This window comes from Zingiber officinale, chromosome 7B (genome assembly GCF_018446385.1).
Source record: "Zingiber officinale cultivar Zhangliang chromosome 7B, Zo_v1.1, whole genome shotgun sequence".
Classification (NCBI taxonomy): domain Eukaryota; kingdom Viridiplantae; phylum Streptophyta; class Magnoliopsida; order Zingiberales; family Zingiberaceae; genus Zingiber; species Zingiber officinale.
In genome coordinates, this window is record NC_055999.1 from 88,126,737 (window position 1) to 88,135,888 (window position 9,152).

The following is a 9,152-nucleotide window of genomic DNA, read 5'->3' on the forward strand; positions in this document are numbered from 1 at the left end:
GATAAAACTTTCCTTTTTTGTAACCATCCTCATGGTTTTAAAAGAGAGTTTTAAAATTTTAAATCTTTCCTTTTATAGCTTTCTACAAAAAGATTAAGAGAAATGTTTTATATCTTTCTTTATTTGTAGTTAAAAGGAAGATTTTAATTTTTGATAAAACTTTCCTTTTATGAAACCATCCTCATGATTTAAAAAGAGAGTTTTAAAATTAAATATTTCCTTTTATAAGTTTCTACAAAAGATTAAGAAAAGATTTGATATCTTTCCTTATTTGTAAATTGAAAGGAACATTTTAATTTTAGAGAAAACTTTCCTTTTTGGAAATCATCCACATATTTTAATAGAGAGATTTTAATTTATAAAATTTCCTTTTATAACCAACCATGAAGGGAAAATTTATAGTAAAATTTTTATTTTAAAAATTTTCAGAAACAAATAAGGAAGTTTTAATTTTGTGTTTAAAACTTGCCTAAATTGGAGCTCTTAAGGTGGCCGGCCATAGAAGGGGTTAAAAGGAATTTTTATTAAATTTTCCTTATTAACCAATGACAAGGAAAATAAAGGGAATTTTAATTATAATTAAATTTCTTTATTTGTCATGACCAAGGATTATAAAAGAGAGGGTAGGGGTGCCTTCATGGGTGACAACTCCTATTTTTCCTCTCTTTTCTTCCTTGGTAGTGGCCGACCATATGATCTCTCCTTCTCCTCCTTTTCTTCCTCCTTAGTGGTCGAACCTCATCAACCTCTAGGAGCTTGTTTGGTGGCCGGATCTAGCTTGGAGAAGAAGAAGAGAAAGGAGGTTTTGTTTCCTAGTTTTCCTTGGAGCTTGGTTGGTGGCCGAGACTTATAATTTCTTGAAGAAGCTTGCTTGGCCGAAACTTGGAAGAAGGAAGAAGAAGGTCTTGGGTGGTTCTCATCTCGGTAGATCGTTGCTCATACAACGTCTGAGATAAGAAGGGGAATACGATAGAAGATCAAGAGGTTGTTGCTTACAAAGAAAGGTATAACTAGTAATTTTATTCCGCATCATACTAGTTTTCTTTGTATAGTTTTGAAATACCAAACACAAGAGGCTAGAGATTCTAGATTTTTGGATTTGTAATTCGAAGTGGTGTTTCTTTTATTTTATTTGTCGATCTTGTGATTCGATTGTTCTTTTTGGTTTAACCTAAAGTTATATAAGGAAATTAAATATTGAATTTCCTTAAGAGGCTTTGTTGAGGTAGTGGTGGATGTTCCCATACCCAAGAAGGCCAAGTGTCTCGCCATGTTTAACTTGAGAGCCGATTTCTAAAATAAATATTTAATTAAATTTGTAACCTAGGTGGATTTGGATCTATAATGTTAAGTATCGTTTGCGATCCAAGTCTAAACCACTAAGAACAGATAAGTTAAATTTGGAATCAATAATGTTAAGTTCCGTTTGCGATTCCGAATCTAATTTCTAAAGAACACAATAGGTTGTTAGGAAAGGTTCAACACTTATACAAAAATTTTTGTACAGTGGAACCGGTACGATCTTCCTAGGACCAACCAACAATTGGTATCAGAGCTAGGGTTTGCCTCTGTGTGTTTGGTTTCTAGTTTAATTATGCACATGTCATACATAATTTAGGTAGGATAATAGTAGGATGTGCTAACTCTATGGTTGCAGGCTCCAACTATTATAACTTATAGATATTGTGTGTGATTGAACCCTTGGACATGTCAAGGGCATTTTATTGTGTGTGCATGATTGTATTTAACTAATATAGCAGGAGTTGTATTAGCCCTAGGATTTTACATTTATGTTTGATCTAGACTTGATGTACATTCCCTTGTGGAATATAGGATCGATGTATGTAAAATTTTATTCTTTCTATCGCGGATCATATCCTTGCGAGGTTTGGTGCTATTGGAGGACCAGAGGCGTAGCGGAAAAGGAAGCTCGATGGACTCGACGGCATGAACCCTAGGGCTGGTAGCATGCGAAGGACAGTGATGGAAAAGGCCATAATAGTTGAAAAATTAATTTCCATATTTATTACTTTTATTTACTGTGATGTATGCTTGCTAGGTTAAAATTCCTCACCTTAAATAATTAAGTGGGAGAGGGATTTTAAAATAAATTCCATGGTTTCCATTACTGGTTTGTAAGTGATGCAACAAGCTTGCGTGTTGGCTCTGAGTGCCTCCCTCCACAATGGATGGGTGTGTTGCGGATCACTAGATCAAACTTCCTTTATGGATGGTTATAGGAAATTATTTAGGAGTGTGTGATCTTCGCCAACTGAAGGGGCATAATCCTATTTAATGGACTAAGTATCAAGTAATGGTATACACTTAGACGCATTCAATAGTATCCTCCCCAACGGAGTCACTGCTATTGTTTTACGTGACCAAAGGAATACCAACTATTAATTTGTCATGAAGCTAGGTGAAACCCCCTCTTACAAATGTTTGAATTTGTATACGTTCACACTAACGTGGCATACATAATTCATGGTATTTGAGGTAATTTTATTTGTCATAAAGTTAGGTTGACAAGATAATAAAATGGGTAAAACCTCCTCTTACAAATATTTGAATTTTTATACGTCCACACTAACGTGACATACAAAATTCATGGTATTTGAGGTAATTTAAGGTTGACAAGATAATTAATGGGTAAGACCCTCCTTTTACAAATGTTTGATTTTGTATACGTCCACACTAACGTGACATACAAAATTCACGGTGTTAGAGGTGTTGGTGAATTTAAATAATATTATTTTGAGGAATCAATATTATTTTAGATTCAAAGTTTTGACCAAATATTTGATCAAAGACAGACCAACTATTAATTTTATTTGTCATAAAGTTAGGTTGACAAGATAATAAAATTAATGAATAAATCACAAGGATTTTGAGGTGTTGGTCTTGACCAAATATTTTTATGATTCTTAGTATTTTAAATGTTTGTCAATCCCCTAGTTGTTATACTATAGATGTAATATATACGAATTTATTTAGGGCTATCGTGGAATAACCTTATGAAAATTTTAGGAAATTATGGAAATTTTCCTGGATTTTTCGGAGGTCGTATGGCTAAGTTCGCGGGGATAGGAGTAAGGGCCTGTTTATAAATGTACGCGGGTGAAAAATTAATTAGAGGGAGTACTTAGGGTTTAATTCTCTTAACCTAAGTGACTATTAATAGACCTCATTTCCTCACCCGAAACCCCAAGCCCGACCCGATCCTTTCCTCTCCTCTCCTTTTTCCTCGTGCTCTCTCTCTCGTGGGCGAACTGATCCCGACGGAGGACTCTTCCCCGACGACGCTGTTCTCGCCGAATCACCGGAGGAAGGGCGGCGGATCTCGACGGTGTCGGCCTTTCCCAGAGAGAGACCACCTCTCTAGCCCTTTCTTCAGCGCGCGAAGGCGATCCGGCATCTAGTGCAGGCGAGAGGTTTGGGCACCCATTGTTCCCGATCGGTCTGGTCCTTCGGTTCTTCCTCCTAGATCTGTTCGAGGGAGAGCGACTTGTGTCATCACTCGTCGGAGCGGATCCAGCGGCGATGCCTGTAGGCGACCATTGAGGTGAGTGTCGGCGGAAGAGGGCTTGTGGATTCAAGAATGTGGTTTTTAGGGTTTCACCTGGATTGCCTTTCTGTTGTGGATTTAGGGAAGGTGTCGGAATCAACCTGGGAAGGGATCTCGCCTGAACAGGGATCGACTTGCTTCCTCCTTGCAGTTGATCGGGAGTTTGGCTGAGGTATTTGGGACTCAAATTGGGTGAGTAAGGTTCTGTGTGATAAGAATTTTTGGCAAATTCGTTATTCTACATGTAGCTTCTGTGTAGAATTTTGCAAGGAAGAAGGCTAAGGAGTTGGCAGCTGTTGGCAGCATTTTGAGAGGGCTGGGAGTTTGGATTCACTACTGCTTTGCAAGGTAAATGTAGTCCCGTGAAGGTAGCTTTGTGGATTTCTCTGGTATGTGGTTAATTAGGTTAGTTTAATGGGGATGGAATTTTATTCTTGCTTAGCTTAGCAGTAGAGAATGGTTGTGATTTTAAATCCATGTTGACAATAGGTTATTAGGATTTAAAATCGGATTGGATGTGGTGGATTAAAATCTTTGGTTAGGGAATAATTGAAAGGCGAGATATGGTTGCACCTAGCTTGATTTATTTTGGTATGTCTAAGGTTGAATTATTTTAGATAACCACGGTTGGCTAATACTATAGAGTTGGTTATTTTTGTAAAGGGGATTCAGTTATGTGTAGTATTGATACACATATATGTATATATGCCTATTACATGAATTGTATTTGTAACACAGGACCTTGATTTATACGAGCAGCGTGACGTGGGGGTGGTTCTGTTGATACGGGATATATCGAGGCGGGTATTTCTTCCCTTGTCTCCTATTTAGTTCTTTGAACTATAAAGCATGGTTGTTTTGTATGCTTAGGTTGCATTACCTTAAATCTGTATATTCGTTTTATTTCCTGCTTGACTCCTTCTATTTGAGCTTTGATATGATCATCTTTACTTCGATGCAGTCTCACCCTTGGTATCAGAACTCTGTGCATGTGTATTGATAGAGTTAGTATCATAGAGTCGTCTGACTGGTACAATTAGCGTGTTTATCATGCATATTGATGTCGAGTGTGTATGAGACGGGTATGTGGTATGGGGGTTGTATACCTGGTTGACCACGTTGTGTGTTGGAGTATGTATATACGTTTGTGGTGGTTATTGGGGGTGTTGGGATACACTATGGATGATGGTATTTATATTGTGACTATTCACATCATGTCATCATTCATTGCATACTGACGACCGATGTCTTCCTTGTGGTGAGACGGTCGTCAGTTGTTTATAGCTGCCATTCAGCCACTTTTGGAGAGTGGTAGATAGGAGTGGAGCTAGTCCTGTCGCGCTTGCTCAGCCGTTCAGTGATTATACTCTGTCAGCCTCGACCACTCTGGAGTAGTGGGTCTTGAGGGTACAGTAGTCAGAGGGCTTGAGTTGTGAGTGGTCAGGGACCCTTAGCTGTGTAGTTATATAACTACTTAGCTGACCGTCCGCTTCGGCCGCCTATAGCGGTGCTTGTACTGGAGGCTAGTACGGTATGTCACAGACCCAAGCCTCTCGGCCATACAGGGGTCGTGGTGTCTAGAGAGGTGGCGGGGGTGACCATGAGGCATGCATGCACTTTTGCATATGATGCGCGGTGCATCTGGAGAGATATTTTTGCATACATGCCTAGTAGATATTAGTGCATGTGATTGTGTACTGTTGCATTTGTTTGCGCTATGTATGTTGCATTTGGGTGTCATACTGCATACATGTCATCTATTTTACATGTATATGCAGTCGTATCTATATTTGCACAGGTGTCTCTAGTTGATCTGTTGCTAGTCTGGTGGGTCCCCTGATTTGGTATCATAGTATTGCTACTAGTCGAGCATGTGTATCTACTGAGTCAGGTATGTTTATGTACAGTCATTGTATTAGAGATGGTCTAGAGGCGTTATGTTCGATAGCATGATTCTATTCTTGTTATGGAGATTGTATCCTTTGATTCTTATGTTATGTACTTGCCATGCTTTATTCTGTCCTTACCGCTGAGTTCTTTGTGCTCACCACCCCTTCTATACTGATATGTTTTCAGGTAGTAGGTAGTTGATTGGAGTTACTTGGAGTATGCTGCCAGCCGGTCCCACTTCCGCGTTACATCCGAGGATTCTTACCGGTTTTTAGTCTTTTACTATTTGCATTATACGTTTCATGGATTTGGTGTTGTCATTTTATACTATGACTTGATACGTGTATTGTGGACTATACCTGTGGTGTGTTTTTGTGGACTTTCGATTATGTGGGTTTCATATTCGTTTTCCGCTGAGTTTTTTTGATATAGCCGTGTGGGCTACATATTCAACTGCGTGGTTGTGGTTATTTTCTGCATATATATCCCAGCCGCATGTGGCTGACGTATTTTTGCATGTATGAAAGTTTCAGATTGTCACCGGTACAGGGGAGGTGCTGCCGAATTTTTTCGGGAGGTTCTTCCCCGGGGCGTGACAATTTAGTGGTATCAGAGCATGGCTTTACGAGACCTATTTCGTCTGTTTTGGATTTTGAGGTTTTACGAGACCTATTTTGCATGTTTTGGATTTTGGGGGTTACGAGACGTAAAAGTGTTTTCGGGTTTTAAGGCTTGTGAAGTCTATTTTACGTGTTTCGGGTTTTGAGGTTACGAGGTCTATTTCTCGGGTCGCGGATTTTCCGAGGATTCCGAGATTTACGAGTTTCGCGAGGATTGCGATGTTTACGATGGTTTGCACTCGAGACTCGTATTTTTCCGATGTGACTGTTCGGACATTGGGACCAGGCCGCGGCAGGATACCTCCAAGTTATAGGAAGTAAGTTAAATTACTGTTGTATTAAATTGTTGTAGACTTACCTTGTTGCTCATATCAGGGATGAAGCGCGGAGATACGACCCCTCGTCCGCGTCGTGGTCCGGGTCGACCCCGGAAACCACATATTGAGTCTGTATAGGCTGAGCCAGTGGAGTATGAGGAGGATTCTGTTAGGGATCCTACAGAGGTTGAGATTGACAGCCGTGCGCCGACTCCTCAGATTCCCACGAGAGATCCAGGTTTTCAGCCTCCGTTGGTTCCTCCCACCGTACCACCGGTAACCCCTATCCCTACTTCTACTTCTTGGGCGAAGGACAGGGCTCGGATTCCGTTACTGGCCCGATCGGTGAAAGATCGTTTTACCCTATTCTATGGTGTTCCCGACCCCAGTGTTGCTCGTTCCTGGTTGGGAAATGTGGAGGATACCTTCGGATACTTATCGTGTACAGAGGAAGAAAAAGCTGAACTAGCTGCATATCACCTCCGAGATCAGGCTGTTACTTGGTGGAAGATGCAGAAGTCACTCTTCGGGGATCAGAGTATTACCTGGGCTTTATTCAGAGATGCCTTCGAGAGACAGTATTTTCCAGCTCCGTACCGTATAGCCCGCCGACAGGAATTCTTAAGTCTTAAGCAAGGGGATAGATCGGTGATGGAGTATGAGGCAGAGTTTAACCGATTAGCTGAGTACTGCCCGCAGCTTGTTGCTCAGGACAGCGATCGGTTAGACCAGTTTACCCAGGGCCTTGCGGCGTATATTCATATCAGGATGTCAGGTTTTACTCCCAGCACTTACTGAGAGGCATTGGACAGAGCATTGATGATCGAGATGACACAGCAGCAAGTTTCTCAGGAGCGGGGAAAGGATAAACAGAAGGCTCAGGATACAACTCCAAATCAAAGACAACAGAATAAGAGTCAGAAAAAGCGGAAGAAATGGCAGGGATCCCAGACTGCTTCGGGGGAGTCTTATCGATCAGCGAAGACAGGACGATCATCAGCTGGTTCATCTAAAACCTCTCAGAAGGATTCTTCCAGTGAGTATAGATGTTACAGGTGTGGCACTGAGGGGCATATTAAACCTAATTGTCCAATGGGTCAGGACGTATGCTACTATTGTAAGCTTCCGGGTCATGTGAGTCGAGACTGCACACTGAAGGCACAGATGGAGGCAGCTAAGAGTACTCCACAGGGGAGCAGTACTACTCAGACGCGACGGTCGAAGAGCGCACAGAGGACACAGAGTGCTCCGTACCAGCAGCGTGTGCCACCTCCTCAGGCACAGGTATATCACATCCAGGGCCACGAGCACTCAGCGGTACCAGTTGCTATACATTATGCCTCTACGGGTTCTTCACATCAGACATATCCGGCACCGCAGACTCTCATGACGCCGCCTAGCTCTTTTCCAGTGGTACAGCCTCAGCAGTATGCTCCCACTCATCAGCCTCAGCAGTTCACCACTACTCCACCGGCACCGTTTCAGACTGCTACTGGAGTATCGCCGTCATGCCCTGATGTGGGACGAGTGTATGCTATTACTCGCGAGGAGGCACAGCGGGCCGAGGGATCGGTCTTTCGGGGTATGATTACTGTTTATTCATTTCCTGCTGAATTGTTGATTGACACTGGTAGTTCCCACTCTTTTATTTCCCGGGCATTTCTGAGTAAGATTTGTAGACTACCTGTTCGTCGGACTCACTCATTGGCGGTATCCCTACCCTCGGGAGAGATACTGGATATCAGTCAAGAGATTAAAGAATGTCCGTTGGATTTCGAGAGTCAGACCCTTACGGTGGATTTGCAAGTTCTGGATATGCTAGAATTTGACATCATTTTGGGTATGGACTGGTTGGCCAGACATTATGCTACCGTTGACTGCAGCGCTAGAGTGGTTACATTTAGACCTCCGGGCCTACCATCCTGGGTATTCATGGGTACCAAGGATGAGGGGATTTCTATCATCTCAGCGATGCAAGCTCAGCGATTATTGTCCCAAGGATGTCGGGGGTATTTGTTATCTATGATTAAGATTGATCAGGATACTACCACACAGTTATCTGACATTCCTATAGTACAGGAGTACCCTGATGTATTCCTAGAAGAATTACCCGGCTTGCCCCCGAAAAGGCAGGTGGAGTTCACGATTGAGTTGATTCCGGGGACAGCACCGGTGTCCAAGGCCCCATATCGCATGGCGCCTAAGGAGTTGGAGGAGCTAAAGGTACAACTACAGGAGCTGCTGGATAGAGGGTTTATCCGTCCTAGTGTGTCTCCATGGGGAGCTCCGGTACTCTTTGTGAAGAAAAAGGACGGATCGATGAGATTATGCATCGACTATCGACAGCTGAACGCAGTGACTGTTAAGAATAAATATCCACTGCCGCGTATAGAGGATCTATTCGATCAGCTCAAGAATACCTGTGTGTATTCAAAGATTGATCTGCGCTCTGGCTATCATCAGCTCAGTGTGAGAGATTCAGATATACAGAAGACAACCTTCCGTACTCGATATGGACACTATGAGTTCTTGGTAATGCCATTTGGGCTTACCAATGCTCCGGCAGTTTTCATGGACCTGATGAATAGGGTATTTCTGGAGTTCCTGGATCAGTTTGTGATTGTGTTCATCGATGATATTTTGATATATTCTCGATCCGAGGAAGAGCATGGGCGACATCTTCGTATAGTATTGGAGACGCTCCGGCGAGAACGTCTCTATGCAAAATTCAGCAAATGTGCATTCTGGTTATCTTCTGTG